Source organism: Podarcis tiliguerta (genome assembly GCF_965153285.1).
Source record: "Podarcis tiliguerta genome assembly, chromosome: 5".
Lineage (NCBI taxonomy): Eukaryota > Metazoa > Chordata > Lepidosauria > Squamata > Lacertidae > Podarcis > Podarcis tiliguerta.
The window spans coordinates 56,860,369-56,884,138 of NC_139538.1; the positions used below are offsets into that span (position 1 = coordinate 56,860,369).

Consider the following 23,770-nt stretch of genomic DNA (forward strand, 5'->3'; position numbering starts at 1 on the left):
TTCTTTTTCACTACGGAAGAATTGTTGCACAGAACATCAAAACATTTCAAATGATACAAGAGCTATATTTAGCTTGTTATCAATGAAATTCCAGCAGGGATCTGCATCTTTTACAACGCCCCATGCATCTGCGGGAAGAATTTTAGACATCTGTAATTGCTCTGCCTTTCCAGTATGGCTTTGGGGTATCAAGTGCTACTTTATTTGAATATCATAAGTAGCGAGTTGCTCTAAGCAAAGAAACAAAAACAAAAAACCAGCACACACACACACACACACAAACATGTCAGTTGCCCAGGTGACATTTTGTAGCAAACAAGGAAATCACAACTCCAGGAAGTGTTGTATTTTATGCCAACAACAATATGACAGTTTTCTCTGTAAAGAAAACATGACACTTTTCCAAATATCAGAGGATGCCTCCGCCGCTCCAGGGATTCCTGTACTGTCACTGAAATGGAAGGTCACAGGCTGGCTTCATGATTTCTATAGTTTCAAAATGTTGTGGTAGAGCGTCTCCACGCTAAATGCTGTAGGCTAAGGGAAATCTCTTCCTTCATCTCTGAAAGGAGTGACAGGAAGAAAAAGGTCCCGCTTTGACAGCAGTAACCTCTAGGTCTGGAGGTGCTGGCCCTAGCAACTCTGAAGTGAAATTACCTATGTTAATATGTTGTTGTCTCTGTCTGGTATATAAATACACACATACGTGTGTGCGTGAGAGAGAGAGAGAGAGAGAGAGAGGAGGAGGAGGAGGAGGAGGAGGAGGAGAGGGGGGAGAGAATGTGCCTTGTGCTCTTAGAGAACATACTTTGAAAGCTACGGGAAGGAAATGTATTCGAAAACTCTGTTCTATAAGCAGCGCTTCCAGAAAGCATTGGGCTTGGTTTATTCTCAGCTAGCCTAACCAGGTGGAAAGAAGGCCGGCTTGAATAACTGTATCCCCTCTTGGAAAGATAACCCTAGTGTTTAGAGGGCTGTGACAAAAGTCATGGACACGGACAGTTGCTCCATACATTTCTAGTCAATTCATGAGAGGAAGGGAAAGCAGGGTTCTCTGTATATATACTGACACTTCCTAAATGTTGCGGCTGGATTTGTGTTTTTCCCCCCGGGAAGGGGTGGAAACAAGTGAGCATAGGCAATCACTGTTGATGACGCTACAGAAACACACAGCAAAATCAGAGGGACACTTCCTGTCGTCAGGCTGGAATGTATCCTGAGGTTTCGACTTCAGTGCCGCCAGTCCCATCCAAAGCAAGGCAAAAGTCTCTGAAATCCATTTCTCAGAAGACGTGAATTTTCTCTTTCCAACCCTCAAGAGTCAAACTGCTGTTTGGCACACCGAGGCATAATTGAATGAATAACCTGCTGGTTGCTTAAAGCCAGAAAAGAAAAAAAAAGATTTCAGAATATGGAAAGAATTGAAACCCATTTGTTCCTAGTGTTCCTCCTCTCTCCAAAGCACTCAGATCAAAACACACCTTACTCTATAGATTATATACTTCCTGCTGCCCATTTTATAAGCAATAAGAATTTAATAACTGAGGGCAACTCTATAGTAATATTTATATGGGTCAAGTGGCTTAAAGAGTATGCAATAAATGTAACATTATGAACCACATTGCCCCTTTTTAAATAATGCAGCTTGAACCACGGTATTATGTTTCATATTCTGGGGGAAAAAGGTGTCTCAGCATACGCTTTTGGAATACAACAGACATGAAAAGTTATACTGATCCCATAATAAAATCACTGCCTGTTTAATATGGTGTGTTATGTAGAGCTCCAGATCTTAATAGCAGACCACAGCAAGAATGTCCCAGATGATATCAACAAAACCTTCACTTTCTCATTAGCAATCAGCAAATTCTCCTGGTGTCTGCTAGTTTCAAATAAGGGCAAGTGCCTCTATGCCTTGTGTGAAGCCCAATAGGATCATAGAAATAATGTAGTCTAATCAGCAGTGAACACACGAGAGCCGGCATTCATAACAGAATGAAGGGAGTTTGGTGACTCCTATTCAGCAGCTTTTAACAGTTTCCAACATTCTGAAAAGGAAGCCTGCCATGTTGGTAGGAAGTGGAGAATGGAAGATTTCTGCCCTTTACAGCTTGCCCTAAATGTCTTATTCATCTATTGTGATAGGAGAAAGCATGCCATTATAAGTGACTGGGTGAAGTAGTGGCAAGAGCATATCTCCAAATATTTAAGAATAATATGCATTGTGCGTATCATTGGTGTTCTGAAATGCAAATAAGTCCTTGTAGTAGTAGTTAGAAAAGGTGTTTCTTTCAGAGGACAGTGAACTTTTGTGATAGTAAAGCTATAACACAGAAAAGTTATTGATGCAAAATATAAACACATAAACACACACGCACGCACGCACACACAAACAAATTCTTCTAGCTGTGATCCTCAAATAACTTTTTGTGGAATGCATGATGGCAGATCGAACATTTGCAGCACTGTGGCCTACAGGTATATATTTCTGTTAATTACATTTCCTCCAGGGTAGCAAACATGATCCTCCCTCCACCACTCCCAGTTTTACCTTCACATGCCTGTGAAACAGTTTAGCCTGAGAGTTTTTAGGTCAGATTTGTCCTGTGAGCATCATGGAAGTCAGGAGCTGCTGTAGCAGAACCAGGAAACTTTGATTTGATGTGATTCTATGTGCAGCTGCACCTATATGTAGAAGCTGGTAAACTACCAGAGCTTGGAACATCTTCCAGGGAGTGGTGTATTTTCATGATCCAGACTGAGATCCTGGCCATTAGACCTTCCTGAACAGGAAAGGTGCTGAAAGGCTCCCTCTTTTCAGACGCGACTTTGCCTTAACAGCAAGATCTTCCTGGCTTAGAGGTTTTTGTGTATTTCTCGTGTGGTTCCTGGTTGTAAGAATGTAAGAAGAGCCACGGTGGATCATTCCAAAGGCCCATCTAATCTAGCATCCTGTCCTCATGATGGTCAACTGCCTATGGGAAGCCCATAAGAAGGACCTGAGTGCAAGAGCCTTCTCCCCAATTGTGGTTGCAATTATACAGAGGCAATACAAACATGGGCATAGCCTGGATTTGGGGGGGGGTGCAGAATCTCCGTTAGCTATGTATTTTTATTGATTTTTATTGATTTAGTGGGGGCAGCTGCCCCTCCCTGCCTCCCCTTGGATCTGCCTCTGATCCAACTCCTGGTCTTGTTCTCCAGGCCTTGCACCCTGATGTTGACTACTTGGCTAAACTTTTGGGTGCCGACACCTACCTACAGCTCAACCTTAACAATGGCTGAATGTAGATTTGAATTTGACCATATACCTCTTAAGGTGCTATCAGACTCCACTTTGTTTTGCAAGTCACTGCAAGCCTTACCACTACTGGCCTGCCATTTTATTATGTGGTAAGCACAAGTCTTGCCATGTTTCTTTCAAATCTGCAGTAAGTACTGGGGGCATGTACTTTTCTATTGGTTTTGGGCATACCCTTATAGCATTTCTGGTCCTATGAATAAGGTTATTACAACCTCTGGGTATCCTTTGGGTAACCTATGGGATCCTTATCAAACTCGAAGAATACAACACTGACTTGCTGTTTCTTAATAGTACACTCAAGGCAAGTTTCAGTGCTACTTGTGCTTTAGGCAGAATAACTATAGTTTGGGTATTGCGATAAAATCCCTAGAGGTTAGCCTGAATCCCCCCAGGCTCTAGACTGGGCAGTTGTGACTATAAACGATTACTTCAGAACAATTGATTTGTGCTTATAGAATATCCCTGTCCCTTTACTACAGGCTTCCTCAACCTTGGCCCTCCAGATGTTTTGAGACTACAATTCCCATCATCCCTGACCACTGGTCCTGCTAGCTAGGGATCATGGGAGTTGTAGGCCAAAGACATCTGGAGGACCGAGGTTGAGGAAGCATGCTTTACTACATAAGGGCATGTCTAGACTGGGGACTCGGCTACATTAGTAAAGAAAAAGCATTTTATATATAACACTGTGACAACAGATGGCACTGTGGAGTCCCATCTTTTGCCAACGTGATTTTGCACTATGAAGGTTAGAACGCATTTTCCTGAAACACTTTTTTGATGTGTCTAGCTCCAGCCTGGGTTTTGCAATGGTTGGTTGCACTGAATCAGTATGTCTGACCCCTAGAAGGCCCTTGGGACATATCGGTCCTTGTTATGGTTAGGGATAGTCTGAAAATACTAAAAGGTACTGCATAGCACTATATCCAGGTGCTAGCTGTAATTTCTTTGGCTGAAGTACCTCTACCTAGCACTTTTGATTTAGTCTTGGAGGTGACTGGGAGAAGTTGCTACGCAAACACTGCGAACTTTCTCACATAGAAGGATATATACATGTCAGAGCCTGAGGCAATCAGGAAAGCAAGAAGCCATGGTTGTCAAAATGTGAGGCAATCCTCTCCCAGGATATATGGGCAGTTGCTCTGGGAAGCTGAGATGGGCCTCGCTCAATATTTTGCATGCTCCTTTACATGATCAGGAAATGGACCAAATGCTTACCCCTTGGGCTTGGTGCACTACTGACTGCCATGTTGACTGGCTGGTCTAATGAGGTACCTGGCTATTTTTCATGGGATTTTTAACTGTTAAAAGGTGCTGCAAGATTTCTTCAGGACTATTCCAGCACAATAAGAATAACAATAATCTAACTGGAAATGCTTCCTTCCATCTGTTTTGATTTCCCAAGCCTTGCAGCATCCCTTGAGCTACTTAGGTAGAGCAGAACTGAAATTATGATTTGAGCAGGGAATTCCTGATGTCATGCAGGCCTCATAATGCTAATGTGGATATGGGGTGTGCGCACAAAAGAGAGTTAGCTTATGAGGAGGAGGTGATTAACCTTTCCTGGGTTCAAGACAGTTTACATACAATACAACAAAACAGAAAACAGGAAAGTAAAAGAACAACAGGCAATTGTAGCGCAAGCTCTGCAGGGCTGGCCCAAGACATTTTGTGTCCTGGAGCAAATTATAGTGCCCTCTTCCCATTCCACATACAGAAGCTGATTGGACTGACAGCTGCATCGTACTTCAACACAGATGATGGGGCAGCAAGCTTCATTACACCTGAGGCACCATGTCAGTTTCGAGGGCCCGGGAGAGGTCATGCTGCAACAGAGGGGAATGGCTGAAGGTCTGAGGAAGAATAACCAGCTGCTATGCTGGCCCTGTGCATCTGCTGCCTCAGATGGTTGTCTCACTGTATAATGGTAGAGCCAGTCCTATCTAGATGTTGATGACTTTACTTGTGTGTAATGGTGATAAATAGAGCATGATTGGTACAGTAGCGTCTTACATGGAGAGGTGGTCTCTAAGGCATGTTTGTTGCAGGCCATGAAGATATCAAACGAGCATTTTGAACTGGGCCTGGAAAGGCACAAGCAGCCAGTCTGGTTGCTGAAGAAAATGTTGGGTATGTCCTCACTTGTCTGCACTGTGGTTATCAGGAGGAATGCTGCAACATTATGGGTGGCAGCAAACTAACTTTTACTCAGAGCAGACCCACCCAAATTAATGAATATGGCTAAATTATGTCCATTAATTTCAATATGTCTACTCTGGGGTAAAATGCCACCCTATCCAGTCAACGTCAAGGGCAGTGCCATGAAAAGTATTGTTGAAGATAAGGATTGTGCAGACACCTCTATTCTGAAAAGGGTTGGGACCTTTGGAACAGGTGCAGTTGATGAAATGCACAGCCAGTACAGTGGTACCTCAGGTTACATACGCTTCAGGTTACATATGCTTCAGGTTACAGACTCCGCTAACCCAGAAATAGTACCTCGGGTTAAGAACTTTGCTTCAGGATGAGAACAGAAATCGTGCTCTGGCGGCGCGGCAGCAGCAAGAGGCCCCACTAGCTAAAGTGGTGCTTCAGGTTAAGAACAGTTTCAGGTTAAGAACGGACCCCCGGAACGAATTAAGTACGTAACCAGAAGTACCACTGTAATTGCTGCTTCCCATCCTTACAGAAATAACAAAAGGTCCGGGAGAATTTCAAGTCCTCAAAACTGCATTGATGGCCTTTGGTGCAATGTATGTCATTGATGCAAAACAGGCAGGGAAAAACACCCATCATGAGCACCGGGATTGCCAGTTAGGCTATTACCCTTAAGCAACAATGGCAGGGAAGTAAGTGCCTCTGAACTCAGTTGTTCACATTTCTAAGTAAAGATGCTTAGGATGAAAGTAGTTTACACTTGACTTTTGGGAGCTCTTGTGAAGTCTGCAGTTTGCGTGGGACATCCTTGTGAGGAAAAGCGAAAGGCAGGCTGTATTATTGCTGCTACAGGGATTTCTTGGACCATCCTGAGAAAACAGTCGCAAGCTGCATGGAGGGTAGCAAGAAGTACAGCTTTATGGCCTTTGTGGCGATTTCCTTCATACATGCTAGCAACTCCTGGGAAGCCTCTGGATATGAATATTGTTCTGAAAGGGAGTCAGAGGCTGACTGATTATTATGACAAAGCTGAATGGACTGAATGGATTAGAAATATTTTCTTACATTTATATCTTTCCTTTCTTCTGTCATGGATCCCAAGGCGTTCCCCACCCAGGCACTGACCCAACGCAGACCTGCCAGGTGGTGGCCTCACAAGCCTTTGGACCATACCTTGTTCCCTGCTCAGGTTTTCAAGAGCCAATGACAGTCACAAATTATGTAATATTCTTAATCCTTCTCAGCCCCCATGCATTTCAGGCACCTGTATAAATAAGGGGAAATGAGCGATAAAGAGAGAGATTAGACTGAGTTGTTTGACAATGGCAGAGAGCCACAGCATTTTTAGCAGCTGGGACGTATCACTGAAACCGGAGCTATGCCGTTTGGAGACAGGATGAGCTGTGGAAACATAGGAAAGGACAGATATATCACTAGGCTCTATTTTGAAGTATCTCCAGTCTTCAGAGGGAGTCAATTACAAGGAGGGTCAGTTCCCAGAAGTAATGTAGTCCTTCTGTAATGGGTGTCTGTTATTTTGTACTAAATAAAGACAGATGAAAGAAATAATGAAACAAGAGAGAGAAGGGAAATCTCCAATCAGGGCTCACAGACATTCCTTTCATATGTAGGTACCACCAGCATCTTCAGAATTGTGTTTATAATTTTGCAAAAGATTTAAATAGGGACCTGTTGGCTATTCACATTTGCATATTTCTGAGCTACTTAGCTGTTTAAGGACAAAGATAACAAAATAGTACATATTATCCAAGCTTTCAAGACATCAAAGATGTATTCTTCAAGCCCAGAATATTGCTTAAAATGACACTTCTAAGCACAGAGCCTAAGAAGTGTAGTTAAGGATTGTAGCTTTCATTGTATCCAACACATAAAGAAGGGAGCCTTTGAGGTGTTAGAACCTTGTTTGACTGTCTTTTCTTTTCTTTTTTATTCCTTTGCAAGCTTAAAAAGGTATCATTAATAACACACTGATGTCTCTCTGTTTGTTCTACCTCACAAGGCACTTTCCAAACTAATTTTGAGAAAAGCTATTGAAACCCTTAGTATTTACTTGATTTTACACAATGATTTCCCCCCACAAGACACCTGCTAAGCAAGAAGGGTAGAAAGCTATTTACATAAACATGTTTAAACTTAATAAAAGAGATGGTGTTTAAAGAGCAAGGGAAATCAAAGTGTTCGCACACTCAGAGGCAGCAATACATGAACAAGTAGCCAGGCTTCAGTGGAACTCTTAAAGACAGCAAAAAGAATAATTTAGACTGTGATCCTATATCCTGTGTAAGCCCCATAGATTGCAATCCTAACCACATTTTACTAGGAAGTGTCATTGAATCTTCTGGGATTTGCTTCTGAGGGGAATCTGTTTAGGATTACACTGTAAATGAACCTTATAAATGTAAAACCACATCTGGATAAAACCATTTCTATCTTATTATCATTTCTTTCAGACCTATGCCAAAAATCCAAGTGAAAACACAGCAGTGTGGCTGCAGAACAAAGGCAAGGTTAGGGCCTGCCTTTTAAATGTGGGGTAACAAGCAAAGCAGTCTGTAGGCTCCTATGTATTAATGAGGTGGCTGAAATTATTTAGCTTACGAACATGAAAAAATATTTTGATAATAAAGCTTTGGTTCACTGGCAGTAAGAGAAATGCTCCAAGGGTGAGCTTGGAATAATGTTTTCTAAGCATGTAAGAAGAATTTTGTGGGACCAGGCCCAGATCCATTTATTCAGTCACCCTGTTTTCCAACAGTAGTGAGCTAGTCACCTCCAGGAACTGCACAAGCAATAAGCAAATGTGACTGCTTTCTCCAGACCTGGTTTATTCCCAAGAGGTATCCTGTTGTTTAACAGGCAGGTTTCAGTGTCATGTAGTGGTTACAGCAGGGATGGCTAACCCTGTTTAGAGTCTTAATCCAGCCCTCAAAGCAAATGTTTTGCCCTCCCAACTCCACTGATTTTGGTGGCGACAGTAGCAAAGAGAGAGAGTGTGAGAAATTAAACAGACCAGAGTAAGGAACTCCTAGCCTCTAAGCCAAATTTGACCCAGCCGAGGTCTCAATTTGGCCCACAAGCAACACCTAGCTGCCGCATGTGGCGACGGAGGAACAATTGGAAGTTTTAAGTGATAAACATCTGCTCCCCACTCCAGGCCAAAGAGGTTCACCACGCTTGAAGCAGATAAGGTGCTGGGGTAAAACCTGATGAGGATTCAAACTGCCCCCTTTCTGGTCATCAGATAGATCATTTCACGAGTAGAGAGAGGGTGATAATACACACACCTCTCCTCAACTGAACTTCATAGAGTTGCGTTATGTTTGCCTCTGTGTGAGAGACAGTCCCCAGAGAAGGGCTGGTGCAGCCATTGGACAGAGTAAGCCAACTACCTCAGGTGGCAGTTGATGAGGGATGGAAGCAGTATCTCCTCCTTGGCTGTTCTCTGTTGGAGGGCAGAAGTTGGTACACCAGGTGGCCTGTGCTGCATACCCTGAACTAGCTAGCAGCCCTTGTGTTTGCTGAAAGATGCTGTTATCCTGTTGCCAGTGTTGACGATTGAGTCAGCCCTCAGTCCAGTCACCTTCTGATCATGGACAGGGGGAGAACCATCTTGTCTTTTGCCTCTGGCAGCAAAATGTCATAGGCCAGTTCAGCCCCAGAGGGTTAGTCAAGGGTGACAGTGACCCTTGGGCGAAAGAAGAAGAAGAAGGGTTAGTCATCTCTTGGGCTTGGACTGGAGAGACCCATGCTCAACTCCTTGCTTAGCCCTGAAGCTCATTTGATGACGTTGGGCCAATCTCCTTCCTCTGTGCCTAGTCTACCTTGCAGGGTTGTTGTGAAGATAAACACTGAAGGGTAAAGAACCACATATGCTGCCCTGGGTTCCTTGGAAGAAAGGTGGGATATAAATGAAATAAATTAATTTAGTAACCATGGCATACAGCTATTGAGCACACCCTCTGGGTTTATGAAATTTTACAATCCCCATTCGGTTGTCCAAACCAGGATCCATCAACACACCTTGTGGCAGAGCATTCCATAAGTTGAATTGGATAAGGTAGTTTTCTAGTTCTGTGTTTTTCCTCCCAGGAAAAAATTGCCTAGAATGTTTGTTTATTTGTTTGTTTAAACCCAGTGGCAGCCGATGGGCAATAAGCACATTTTGAGCTTTAATATTTTGGAATCCAGGGCCAAAATTAAGCCACAGGCGCCATGCATTTTCTGGACCCCAGGCCTTCCCTCCCTCCCCCCCCGTACATATTCTTAGACGAGAGGCATATATTCCCTTGAAGCAAATGAAGTTTTTAAAAGAATACTAAGTAGGAGGGCTATCGTGGGGGGATTTGTCACAAGCACTTACACAAGGTAAAATTAGAGCATATGATGCATTGTGATCTGCATGCCACAGTAACTTTGGATGGCAATGCTACAGTAAATGCCTTTGAAGCCTATAAACCATAAAATTTTAATCATTAGCAACCTCCTGGGGAATCTAGCGATAATACCTATAGGACAACTTACAGCTTTTCTGTCAAAAGTAGGAAGAGGCCATGTAATAGCATGGTACGAGCCCTGTTGATCTCTCATTTCTAGCATCCGAGCGGTCAAAGCTGAACTTCTCTTTATTAAGCTCACAATTAGGCAGCCATATGTTGTGAATGAAAGAACGGTTATCGGACTGGGGTTGGGTTTTCTTCCTCTCTCTCTTTTTAAACCATTAGGCTCATTGTCTCTGTATTTGTTTCCTGGTTGGCTCTGCCTTTGAAGAAATGTTTTCTCTCCCCCCCCCCGCCCGCCCCCGAAATAATTGATGGTTAGAGAATTAGTGTAATAAGGCTCAGAGAAAGAGAATTAAAGGACCGGTTGGTGGAAACGAATTGGGTGTGTGTATTTAATATCAGCAGCAGCAACAACTACTACAACAAATAGTTATGTGGATTCTTTTGAATAAATGTTGGCCTTTAAGTGCCAGCTGTCATTCTAAGCCCAGCCTGCCTTCTTACTGCTAACCTTTCAGTCACCTCAGCTTGTCTTCCTAACTTGTCCTATTATGCAGTAGCAAGCTGAGTCATTGTTTCAAGCAGGAGGTGACATGTTAATAGCTTAATAATAGTATAATCTCACAAATAATAATATGCTGTCACACTGTCTGAAGCACAATGTTTACAGGAGAAGTGGTAATGTATGATGACAGTAATTTGAATAAAAATGAATTTACTGCTCTTGTCTCATTTGCAGTAAATTTTCGCATCTTTCATGCACAACTGGTGCTCCATGACCTCTTTCATTATTGTGTTCGCAGTGGCTGCGGCTCGCTTTAAACTGAAAGGCAGGCAAATGAAACAGAAGCTTAACAAACGGATTTCCAGGAGTGAAAGAGAGAGAGAGAGAGTCCGCACAGTGGTTTTTGGAAAGAGCGGGGTGCCTTGGAGGGAGAATTTCCCTACATTTGTTTACTAAGATGATACGGTGTGAGGCAGGCTGTTTAATTAGTGCGCTCTGGAGGTGCCATTTGTAAAGCAGGCATGTGCTGATATGATTATGTATTGACAATTTACAAAATTATTGCCATTAAATTGTGTCAGAGGGAAGAAAATTATTCACCATGTGAAGAGGCTCATTTGATGCGAAATTAAAGTTTGCACTACTTTAAAAGTATTTTTTAAAATGCTAGTGATATTATTTGATATGGGGGCATCTAATCTCAGGCTTCCTGTTTGACGGAGAGAAGTGTCAAAAATGTACTCACTTTATTAGATTCAGTGAATTATAAATGCTCTCTGGTATGATAAAGGGTTATTTGAACTCCCAAATGCTTCCCAAATGGATAATACTGGTTTGATTTACATGAAATAAAAACAATTTAACCAGATACCGATCCATCCTAGTTTAAAATTTTTAATTGTTGGCTACTTCAAAGAAGCCACCACAGTGTAATGATGGAAATATTAATTATTAAATATTTAAATTGTTCTATATAATACTTTTAGTATAGAATTCCTGAGAGAGCTAACCTTTTTCTTAAAAATTAAAAAGTATTATTAAATGATGTTGAAGATTGTATAAAAACAGGGAAGTTTAAAAGTCAGAGACTGACATGTCTGGACTAAATTTAGTTTGATGGAATGAGGACAACTAATTGAAATGTCCTTGGTGTTGTTCTTTTTAAAAAAGTGAAAAGGATGAATTTTCAGAAAAGTGCTACACTTCATATCAGTGCAAAGTGAATGACATGCAGAGAATGAGAAATGATACTTCTGATTGACCCAATTCATTGCTTAAAATAATTAAAACCACAAGCAACTTGCACATCTCATTTTTTGCTTTTATTTCCAGTGAATGCATAGCGCTAAACACTGTGCCAAAAAGACCAAGTTTTGGATGATTCAATTAAGTGATGTTAATTGAGGCCTAGCTAGGCTGCTTGATGAATATTTCAGGAAGGGGTATATATGTGTTTTCACTTCTAGATTATGATTTTGATTTGCAATGTCAGGGAGGGATTTAATTTTGCAGCACAGCTTTGGTTGCGGTGATGGAATGGAGATAGGGTACAGCAGCATACAAAATAGCTATTTTTGTTTGCAAAACATACTGAATACTCTCCACTCATCAACATGGCATCAGTGAGAGCCTGAATTTCATTGCTTTGGTCCTAGGAGATCAATCTGGCCATTTTTTCCCTCATCCAGACTGCAAAGCTGGGCCTAATTGTTTCCCACTGTCACAAATACAGCTTATTTAAACTTCAGAAACCACTAAGGAGACCGACAATTGTGGCATCAGCCACAAAGCAGGCAAAAAGAAAGGAGGGAAATCTGAAGTGTGTTATCTCTCAACAGAGTTGCCAACCACCTCAGGGACAGAAAACCTGCCCAGTACTCCTATGTGGGAAATGGCACAGTTCAATTTAAGCTTAATTTGAAACAGCTCAGCTTGAGGTTCGATGAAGAAGCCTCTCATGGATTTACTCAATGTTCCTCTTCCACTTCTGATTGGGAAAATGTTGCCCGCGATCCAAAGGGTTTTCGTAGGGTTGCCACCTTGCCCTAGCAAGGCTGTTGTACTTTTAACAGCTGGATGAAATGAAAATGGAAAGCAGAACCGAAATTCAGCAGAAGCTGAAAGAGTAAAGAGAGGTGGTAGTGAACCTTAACTGATGCCAGCAATTTGTTTATAAAAATATGCCCAGTGTGGGGAATCTTTGGCCTTCCATACATTTCTGAACCACAGTTGCCATTATTCCTGGCCATACAGATGAGAATTGTATTCCGGAAACATCAGGAGAGCCAGAAGTTCTCCAGTCGTGTTCGAATGTGTGAAAGCCTTCTTCAGGGAAAACTTTTCTTTTACGAATCTTGCACAGAATTGTGTTTTTGGTGCATTCCTAGACTGGGATTTTTAACACTATATATGAGAAGCAGAAATCCACATGGTGAAGTGATTTCCCATATCTCTCTCTTTGTGGCCAGAAAAGCTATACCAGTAGAACGTCAGCCTGCCAGACGATGCTTAAAAGTCACAGATACTATGCCAGAGGGGACAAGGAAGTGCACCCCTTGAATTACTCCTGTGTATTTAATCTGAGGATACGTTGACACTTTGCAGGTGTCAATTTTGGGAGAATGTACACATGTAATGTGGTGGCAAGCTGCACTCCCAATACACTTATTTCTTAGATTAATTATTAGAACATGTCAGGAACCCCCCCCCCCAATGCATACAGAGGATTTTCAAGGCCAGAGACTCCTACTGGGGTTAGGGCTAGGGTTGAGCAGATCCAGATTCAAATCCCCACTAAGCCACAAAGCTCACCGGGTGACTGTCACTGTTTCTGAGCCTAACTTACCTCAGAGAATTGTTGTGGGAGATGAGAAAACCATGACATAACTTGGCCTCCCTGAGGGAAAGAAATACAATTCTTAAAGAAATGAATTCGTTTTGCTGCATGGCATGCATCTCTGGTTCATTTTAATGTGTCCTGTGCAATGGAACTTTGGGCCGCCTTGTGTGTTGAGAAGTTACAGGAATGCAATCTTGCACATTAGAAAATGAACTTCCTCCTTCAGAGGCTTGATTGGAAGCCAGCAAATTCAATAAGGCTGGCTCTGGATGGCTCCTTTTGTCTTCCTCATCTTTGAGCAAACTTTTCAAAGTACAGTATGAAACCCAGATCAATATATATTGCTCATGAAATTGCCTGCTTGTAGTGACTTCCTCTACAAAGCTGTCTGCCTCTGAGCACTAATGCCAGTCTTTTCCAGAAAATACGGGAAGCATATAACAACTCTCCCCGCCCCCCATGAACTACAATCTTTTCTCCCTTTATTTGTGGTCCTTAAATTATTTAATCTCACTTTCAAAGGTCCAATTCTTGTGAATCCTTTAAAAATAACCAGAATGAAAAATATTTGTGGCATCATAAAGCTTCATAATAGCAGAGTTTATGCAATAATAAAAAAAGGAGGGACATTCACGTTTTGGCTTGTAGAGATGCATTCATATATCTGAAAGATCTTTTACCTAAATCACTGAGCTATCCAGACCTCTGTCTTGCATTCAAGGCAAAACAATGGTTTTCTTGCTGACTGCTGCCTTTTAACTATTTAAATACAGATGTGTCTGATAAAAGACAAGTATTAGGCTTTCTAGCCACACTGAAGTAAAAATAAAGCAACCATATCGGCTGACAAATAGTTGCTCATTAGTATTTTATCAGACCGTAAATACACTGAAGAGGTTTTGATCCATAGTGGGGTGGATTCTGATGTGTGGAAAGGTGGTGGCTGATGTGGCAAAGTCACTGTGGAGCAATATTTTATAGAGCGGTGGCATTCTATTTGCTTCTACTGACGTGTCAAAGGTGTGTGGTGAGTTTACAGCCTGCCATGTCCTCTTAAATTTATGCTAGTGGTCATCCCCACATCCTTTGGCAATGAATCCCCCAAGTTAATTATGTATTACCTTGACAAAGTACTTCCTTTTATTTCTAACAAACCTGCTGCTGCCAATCAAGTTTGCTGGATGGCCCCATGTTCTAATGGTCAACAAAACAATATCTGCCTATTTCACCTTTTGCAAGCCTCCATCTTTACATTTTCTAAATTAGAAGCCCTAATCTATAACCACAGGGTAAAAAGGTAAAGGACCCCCTGACGGTTGAGTCCAGTTGAATTCAACTATGGGTGCTCATCTTGATTCAGGCTGAGGGAGCTGGCGTTTGTCCACAGACAGCTTTCCTGGTCATGTGGCCAGCATGACTAAACCACTTCTGATGCACAGAACATGGGGACAAGTGCCAGGGCACACAGAAACACCATTTATAAGCCCAAATCTATAACCACAACGCCTATATCACAAATATTTAGTAAACGGTATTTCATAAATAGCTGATCTGTCCAGTCAATAAATACAATATTATTTATCAATAACCACAACACTTATTTAAACAACCACAAGAAAATAACGAAGAACTTAAAAACTATTGCCCCAAATGCAGCAAAATGAGCGAAAGTTTTTACTTATCTTTCTGGTATGAACCATACTTTGATAGTTCTTACCAGTTTAAGTTCTGTCCTGTACTCCATTAGTTTCACTGGATGCCAGTAAATTTCTCAGCCTAATTCTGGTCTGGTGGCCACTGGCAGATGCAGGGGGGGCAGGGGGGTGGTGGTCTGCCCCGGGTGACATCCGGGGGTGACATCGTGGCCACCCCTGCCCCCGGCACCCCTGGATCCTTGCAGCACATGCCCTGGGATGTGTGCCACTTGGCACACACATCATGAAGCACACCACGCCCCCTGGCATGTGATGTGCACCACACCCCCTAGGGCACGCGCCAGCAACACCTCCAGATGTATGCCACTCCTGGTGCCGGAGCAGGTAGCTTCACCACTGCCGGTGGCATATTGGCAACAATGTTGTTTTCCATCTCGATGCAGTCTTTACCCCCTCTGTTGCCATTATACGACTCAGGACAAGAGGACCTGAAGGACCACCAACTCCCATATGAGTCTGTCTTCTGGATCTTTGGATTTTGTAGTTCTCATCTGGTAGGCGCTTTGAGCTTTTATAAGGAAACACAGGACATAAATATTTTAAATCAATAAAATATCCACAGTTTTCAACAGCTTACTTTTTGTCTCAGGCTTCATGCTGTCCTCAGCTTTGAGAAGACAAAGGGTTTAAACCAGGGGCGTGGAAGTGTTTTCAGCCTGAGGAATGCATTGTTTCTAAGGCAACTGTGGCCTTTGCTCATTCTTTGGGGATACGTTTGTATTGGGGGAGAGGAAAAGGGTTAATAGGTTGACCAATAAGAAAGCCTGGAGGCAGAGCCTACCTGATTTTGAGGCTCAGCCCAGAGGTTTTGACAGTTAGTTAGGTTGGTTCTTTTGCAGGGGGTGGCAGAGATAGAGGAGTCAGAGTGAGTTGCTGGGGCAAAACTGAGAGGGAATAGAGTGACAGCGATTCAAATATATTTTTAAAACTTGTTTGTGTGTTAAAGTAAATAAACTTTAATCTTCATTGTTAACTCTACCTGACTGAGACTCAATACTTCACTGGGGAACCCTGGTTTTTCCCCACAAAATTGGTGGCAGCGGAAAAATAAAGTAGTGGTGTACAGGTCAATCGTCTGTGAAACGACTGGGGGCTCTGTTTGAACGCCACAGCAGCCTTCCAGGAAATACATGCCCATGGTGAGTATAGCCAGAATCAAAGGGGGTCAGGGCCAAAGTGGAGAGAGCAAGTGGCCTTTTGTAGAATAGGCTGCAAGGTTACTCAAAGATTCTTAAATACCCACACCGCTCTCAAAGCCCCAGTCAGGTTAGAGCAAGAGACATTCTCACATTCTCAGTGACACTTCATGAGAGTGTGGAGCAGGGATGGCGATGGATGGGGAGAAACACAAGGGACAGGATAGAGAGCTGTGGAAGGCCACATTTGAACCCCAGATCTGTTCTATCCTGATTTAGAACATCACCGTCACAGAATGAGCCAGTCCATACTCAATGTTCCTAAACTTACTTTTCACCCGAAGTTACTTTCAAGAATGCTCAGCAATCTTCTTAATTTTAAGGAGGCTTCCGTTACAGTGCATTTGCAACTTACTCCTCTGATGCAGGTTGTTCCTGCCCTAAATGTCTTAAACATCCAAAACATTATTTATGCCATCACTGTTGTTTTTGGGGAAGCCAACTATTTTGTTTCATGTGGTTCATACAAAAGAGGTGGAAGTGAAGTCATCTCGATTTTTTATTTTTTTTCCTGCTGGAAATCCAGAGTTGATAGTTGACAGAAGCAAAATGCAAGGTATAAATACAGCATGTACAGTATAAACAGCATTCCCATTTATCCAAATGTTTCCTGTAGTTTGAAAGGAAATACTTTTTCTTATTTAGGTCACTTGCCATGGTAGCTTAAAATGGGAGCTGGATCAGGCCCTTAGGGTATTTTAGTGCTCAATTACAAGTTAGTGCTTACTCCTAATCACCTTGTTCTCCAAAGGAAATAGATACTGAACAGGAACCATCTGGTAATACATTCTGTACCTCTTAATTACAATGTTTTGAGTGGCACCTAAATAAATTTCATTTACAAGCACATGACTGCTTGTCAAAAGCTTGCTTGATAATTTTATTATTGTAGTATACTTCTCTGCTTAATGACTCAGGCCCACTAAAGTTTGGAATATTTGGTTTTAGAGAGGGGGGGGAGTGATTTTAAAAACACACAAGCTGCTCATTTACATGCCATAGTTTATTTTTAAATATATTTTTAAGCTGAACATCATGCAGATCTGATGGGCTCCTAAAATATGTAACTGTAAAAAGTGACCAACCCCCCCAAAAAAAAATTATGAAAAGGACATTATATACCTGCCCTGACTAGAATGCCATATATCTAAAACTGTGTGTGTGTGTATAGACACACACCACACATACCTGAATCAGATGAAAGGCCTGTCTAACTCAGTACTTTCTCTGCCATGACTGACAGCAGCTCTGCAGTCTCAGACAGATGTCTTTCCTAGCTCTGCTACCTGAGAGATGCTCTAATTGGAGATGTCATGGACTTGAACCTGGCTGACCTTATATACGCAGAGCATGTGCTTGGCAACTGAGCTACAGCTATAACCCCTACTATCAGAATGTAGAACTTTTGAATAGTGATATACCCACACAGTGAGGTCGGTTGTTTTTTTAAAAAGAAAACCCTAGATCTTCCAGAGGCTAATCCAACATTCTGTCTCCTGGGCTGTAGAGGATCTCCATTCAGCAAATGGCTGTCCAGTCTTTTCTTTAAAATCTCCCCAGGGGAAAAGGAATTTGTAACTTTTTCTTTAATCGTATCAATCTCTTGTTTACTGCATCCATGCAATATCTCATATTTGCAAGAAAGAGGATCTGAAAGTTTAATTTCAGATATCTGAGCAGTTACTTACAGTGCGGTCCAAATTCAAGATTTGGGGGGATGAGCAATCTTAGAAAGGCAGATCTTGTACTGTACCGTGTAATTGTTTCATCTTGGCTTAGCTGGCGGAACTTAAGTTGGTGGAATTTACACCAGAGTCATACCTTCCAAGTTTCCTTGAAAAACTGGGACATCCCATTTTTTCCCCCTGTGAGAGCATGGTGGCCATTTTGGGTGCTGTAATATCACACGGTTTTGTGCTGCGATGTCAAACAGGTCATGTGACTCCCATAGGGGTATGGATGGGAGGTTGTGTGTTCCAATTCCAACATACATGTTGGAATGTATGCAGTAACACAGAGATGGGAAAATGCACTGGAAAGTGTGGTATAACATTTGCTTGAAGTGACACAATGTCAGCTAGTCTCTCCTCAAACCAATCAGAATGATGGTTCACTAAATAGCTACTTCTACCCCCAGCTGCCCTGTGGGAAGTATCCAGTGACTATGTCATGACTACGTCATGACCAACCATGTCACTATATGTTGCTTCTGAGCTACCTTGGAAGAATTTGTATCCTGAAGGGATATAAACAATTGCCGTGAACAAAGAAAGGTGGGCAGGTATCATCCAAATCCCTTCTGATTTCCCAACAGCCTTCTAAAGCTATTTCTCCTTGGTTATCTCAAGGAGGTCTTTCCAGAGCTAAGCAAATTATCTTCATTAATTTTCGGGTTTTTCATTCAACAACCTTGCTTCATATTTTCTACTTTGTGTTCTGAAATGTCATCGTCCTTTTGTTTGTGGTATGGCGGCCTATTGTTGTTTCCGGGCATGCAGAGTAATGTTCAGAAGTAAGCCTACTTTGTTATTTTATTAGTACTACACAGACATGTGTGTGTGTGTGTGTGCATTCATGCCCAGAACCTTGATCCTATTGAGAAGTGTCTGTGTTTGTTACTGTATGAGGGATAGGCTCCCGTAGAGATGAAATCCAGTATTTCGACAATTTTCTCTTGCTTAACTGCAGGAACCAATCAATATTTTAAAGAGGCCCTGTGACTCAATGAATTAGTCTGCTGGCTTTTCACCTCTGGATCTAAGGCCTGCCATTAGTTACAAGGCGAGATGGGAGGTGAGTCACAGGGTTTGTTTCTGAATTCAGACGGGAACGTCTCCAATGTTTGGTGGTCGGGTTTTGTTGGGCTGCTTTTTGTTTTGTTTTTTGTTCTTGGCTGCAGGATTTCAGTTCCCAGCTGATACGTTTCCTAGTCAAAAGTGAAAACTATTTTGGGAGCCTCATCCTACTCTCTGGTGGAAATTAGTCTGCATTACAAAATCAACACATAATTTGGCACAATTCGGCAGGATTGGCAGCGCCTTCTAAAGAGAAGCCCAGAACTCAAATAGCTGGGGCATTGCAGGTTCAGGATGCTGAGCTGCTACTTTGGGAAGAGACGTGGAGAAGCTCATACACATTGCCTCATTCGGGCCAAGGTTATGAGCCTTTATGCCGTAATTTCAAAGCAAACCAAATATAAAATAGGGAGAGCTTTCCAGTATCATAAACATGCATATAAATATAATATAAGATGCTTCGTTATATTCTGGTAAATATAAGGGGCTTTCTGGAATTTAATACAGCTCTGCACATATTTCTTTTTCCCTGATGGTCTTGCTCCTGGGGCAGGGAATGATGATTTTGCGGAAATCAGCTTATTGTGATAGAATATATGCCTTTCAATTGCTTGGCAGCCCTTTCAAGGACAGCCTAGAAGAACTCAGGACTTAAGTTACATATGCACATATGGAAATGAGATATCCTATTTAACACCCTGCATAGCAGGTGGCCATGATCAGCATCACAGAAATGCATTTGTTTTACAAATCCTGAAAAGAATCCCCAGCCATTGCATAAACTCACTTTGGTCTCAGGTTGCCGGTGTGGCTCTCAAAGCCCTCCAACTACACAAATCCCTGCTGGATTGTTTGTCCAAACACAGAATGTCAGGTAGGGCTTCTAACCATTATTATGCAGCAGATAATCATAGTCACTGTACATATAGACATCCATCTGCCCTTCCCACAATGCATTATTATTTTCTAATATGGTTCCAAGGGGGCCAATGACATGCATAAGATAAATATGTAGCCTAGAGTCTTTTATCCATTTGTATACTCTGCACACATCTTCCTCATGGGCACAGCAATGCACTGCAATACTCCGTGTGTGGACATTATCTTTCAATATAGCGGCCAGCAGTCTCCATGTGTAATTTCAGTTGCAAATTATCTGCTGGTTACAAAGAACAACAAAAAAACCACACAATGTGGTCATGCTGTTCCTAACTTTTCACGTGACAACATGCAGACAACTTTAGTAAATCAAAATCATTGATAAAGGCTAGAGTACCAGGCGATAACTGGGTGTAGATCAAGTTTAAACTCATTGAGTAACTGTTTCTCAGCTTAAACTACCTTACAGGGTAGCTGTGAGCATCAGATGGGTTGGGAGAACTATGTAAGGCACCTTGAACTCCTGGGAGGAAGGGCGAGTTATAAATGTAATCAGTTAAAATTAAAAAGTACCTGCACCAAGTGCTACTTAATTCAAAGGGAATTATTTCCTGGCAACTATGCTCAGGATTGCATCCTTCTGCTGACAATAGAGTTGAACACGCCATCAAATGTAAGAATATAGAGCATATTATGTTGGCTCTAAACACACCACAAAACAGGTGTGTATGCGTGTGTGTGTGTCTGTGTGTGTATCTCAATTCCTGACCATTTAATCAGCTGATGAGGTGGCACGAAACCCACAATGTATAAAGCACAATGTAATTGCTGCTGCTGATAGTTAAAGAGGGTACTTGCTTTACTTGCGAGATTAAAGGCAAACGCTCCCTTTTAAAACTGAAGTCATGCTGTGTTTTGCACCTTTTGACACATATTAAGTTAGGTCATTAAAAAGGGGGGCTAATTAAAAAAAAGAATGTAAAACAAAAGAGCCATTTGTCTATTCCAGAGTGTGGTTCTTCATGTGCTCTGACTGGAGGCAGTCTGCATTTAAACCTTGGGTACAGAAAGCAGGGGAGGCCACCAGGGCATGCTTGGAGCTTGTCATGGCTTTTGGCTAGACTGTGGTCCAGCTCATTATGCACCTCATAAAGAAGAGAAGTCACTGTCATCAAAATTAGCAGAGGCTAGAATTTACATTCATGGAAATGTTGGTTTCCCACCATCCTCTGGGGCTGGACAATAAAGGAAACCTTTTACCATCTGCAGTTAAAGGAAGGGAAGTTTAGGAAATGCTTAGCGTGCCATTAGGGCATTTTAAGAATTTAGCACTGCTATGTAAGTGATTTTTTTTTTTTAAGCCAATCAGAATATTACACACAAACTGCTCAGGATGCCTGCAGAATCCTTGTGCATAAAGCACTAGAAACAATAAGCAGACATTTACCCAAAGCTATTATTTCTATTTCTCTCAAGGAGTGTTTATTTGTTTAAGAAAATTATAGTTTTGTGTGTGCAAAAATAAAAATCCATCATAGGCAGGACTGCCTTGGAATAATTTCTGATTTCTCATTTATAGCAAAACTCTCTCTTGGTTTCAAGATTGATTTTTTGTTAAGAGCATTGATATAGGTTTTATTAGAAATTCTAAACTGCAAAATATCAATAAAAGGTTCATAGAATATTATGGTAGGTTTATTGAAGGCCACCTAGTCCACCCCACATAGCACAGATGACACAAAGCCCCCCCAAGCAATCTTGCAAATTGTTTAGTCAGCCAATGAACACTTTCAGTGAAGAGCATTTCACAGCTTTGCTAGGCAACCCAGGCTATCTGAAATTTAGACAATTTGTCCTTTTAATATTCAATCTGAATCCACTTTTGCCTTTGGACCATTCCTTCTGTCATGTCTCAGTGGTAAAAAAGAAGCAGTTGAACCATGTGTACGGAATGCAGAGATGAAATGTTAATAATCACATGCTTATTTATTTATCCTAATATTTTGTGTCAGTTTAAGGAACTAGTGACACACCAATGGATGGGAAACCTGTAGTCCTCCAGATGTTGATGGACTACAACTCCTATTATCCATTACCTTTGTCCAGGCTGACTTGTGCTGATGACGGTTAGATTCCACAAGTTCCCCATTCCTACTGAGGGGGAAATGTCATTTCTTATAGACAAATCCATAGAGGATGATACTAGTCATGATGGTCCTATACTATTTCAAGAATGAGACAGAATACCTTTGCTGAGGAACAACAGTGAGAGACTTTCCATAGGCATCTGATTTCCCATTGTGGGAAATAGGCCACTGTTCCAGTCCAGCAGGGCTTTCTCATGCCATTTTCAGTAACTCATTATTCCCAAGGCTTCTGTACTGGCTCTTCACTGCAGAAGCATGTGAAATATCTACAAGTACTTAGTGAGGAATGTGCCACAACAGATGAGCTGAAGGTCTGAGGCACACCAGTACCAAAACATGGAATAGGGTTGTGGCTCACTGCTTCAGGGAAAACTTCTGTGCCATGTCTTCCCAGTTGTGGGGAAGCAAAATCATGGCCTAGGTGCCTACCTTCTTTGGACGACAAAGAACCATTAAGAATTCCTCCGCCTTTTCCACCTCTGTTTTCAAGAGGACCTGTGTGGATTTATTGTGGTTCAATGTGAAATTGCTCTGAAGCTAGTATGCTTTTCATGTGAAATGGGATCACAAAGCAATTTTTTGCTGGTTCTCCATGGGACCTCAAACACAAAACCTAAAAGGGAGCACTTAAAATACAGAAAAAGGAAATATTCGCATGAGTGCTTCTGCATTAAAACTGACTTCTGGAGCAAGGTTTCTTAGTTTGTGCTTCCTAGGCTATTAGCAGCCTGTAATAGGGCTGTGCCACAACTTGTCCTCCCATTTCTCAAAAGTTTTCTTCCCATGTGAAAAAGGCATCTGTTTTGCTGCCACATTTCCAGGGCACATTAGAATTTCTTTAGAATTTCTGTGGGTGCCAAGCTAAGTTTACCTTATTGTTGCAAGGTGGCCAAGGGAGGTGTGTGTTTGTTTTTCATCCCGTTGAACATTTCTCCAGCACTCTGAAGCCTTCCTGGATGCCCACAGCTCTCCATCCAGGAAAATGGGCTTTAATTGAAATGCAGAAAGTGAGGGATAAGCCAGAAGGCGTTTTTTTTTTAATGGAGTCACAGCTCAGTCCTTGTTGCATTTCAGTATGCTAGATGGGAAGGTCCATAACTCAAAGGTAGAGCACACACTTTTTCATGGAAAAACTCCAAAGTTTAATCCCTGGGCTCTCCAGCTACAACTAGGCTGCTGCCTGAAACATTGGAGTGCCAATGCAGGCGGTGTGGACAATATGTGTTAGATGAGCCAATAGTTTGCCTTGAATAAGACAGTTTCCCATGTTTCAAGAAGCCTAAAGCACTAAGTGAGAAGAAGCCAAATGACCTTCACTGGATTGTGCTGATCGCTTCCACAGTATTCCTTTATGTAATATTGTAGGCCACAGAAATTGTGGAACTCTCACTGCTCAGGTCAAATGGGCCAGTGGCTTTGGACAAACTGAGCGCTAAGAAACTTGTGGCTATCCCCTCCTGCCCCCGCATTTGTAGGTATTGTCAATTCCTGTGACCAATGTCATGTGTAAATTGGTTTCACACAGATCTCAATAGCAGCAGACTATAGGATTTCCAGTGTGGATTTGAGAAAGTCAAAGACTGAAGAACTTGATGCAGCTGAGAGATCTATGATCTCCTAGCTCACTTTGATGGCTTTGCTTTTGCAGGTAAATGACTGTTTTGAGAAATCCAAAACCCAAGCTCTACAGTATTTTTGGGGTGTGATTTTGTT

At 41.9% G+C, this 23,770-nt stretch overlaps 1 protein-coding gene and 2 long non-coding RNA genes across 3 annotated transcripts in view; 1 reads left to right on the forward strand and 2 right to left on the reverse strand.

The window, feature by feature from the left end:
- Positions 1-8,976, reverse strand: LOC310677216. The gene is made up of 3 exons (XR_014510997.1): positions 8,872-8,976; positions 6,635-6,725; positions 1-1,375 (listed from the first exon to the last, which is right to left on the reverse strand). It is a non-coding gene; the product is annotated as an uncharacterized lncRNA (long non-coding RNA).
- Positions 8,977-9,269: 293 nt separating this feature from the next.
- On the forward strand, positions 9,270-11,081 carry LOC310677222. The gene is made up of 2 exons (XR_014511002.1): positions 9,270-9,379; positions 10,785-11,081. It is a non-coding gene; the product is annotated as an uncharacterized lncRNA (long non-coding RNA).
- A 10,175-nt stretch (positions 11,082-21,256) lies between these two features.
- LOC310677204 (uncharacterized protein) overlaps positions 21,257-23,770 on the reverse strand; it is a 99,352-nt gene continuing 96,838 nt past the window's right edge. The window contains exon 5 of the mRNA XM_083439779.1: positions 21,257-23,770. This exon is cut by the window's right edge and continues 4,235 nt beyond it. The gene's annotated coding sequence lies outside the window, so the exon portion shown is untranslated.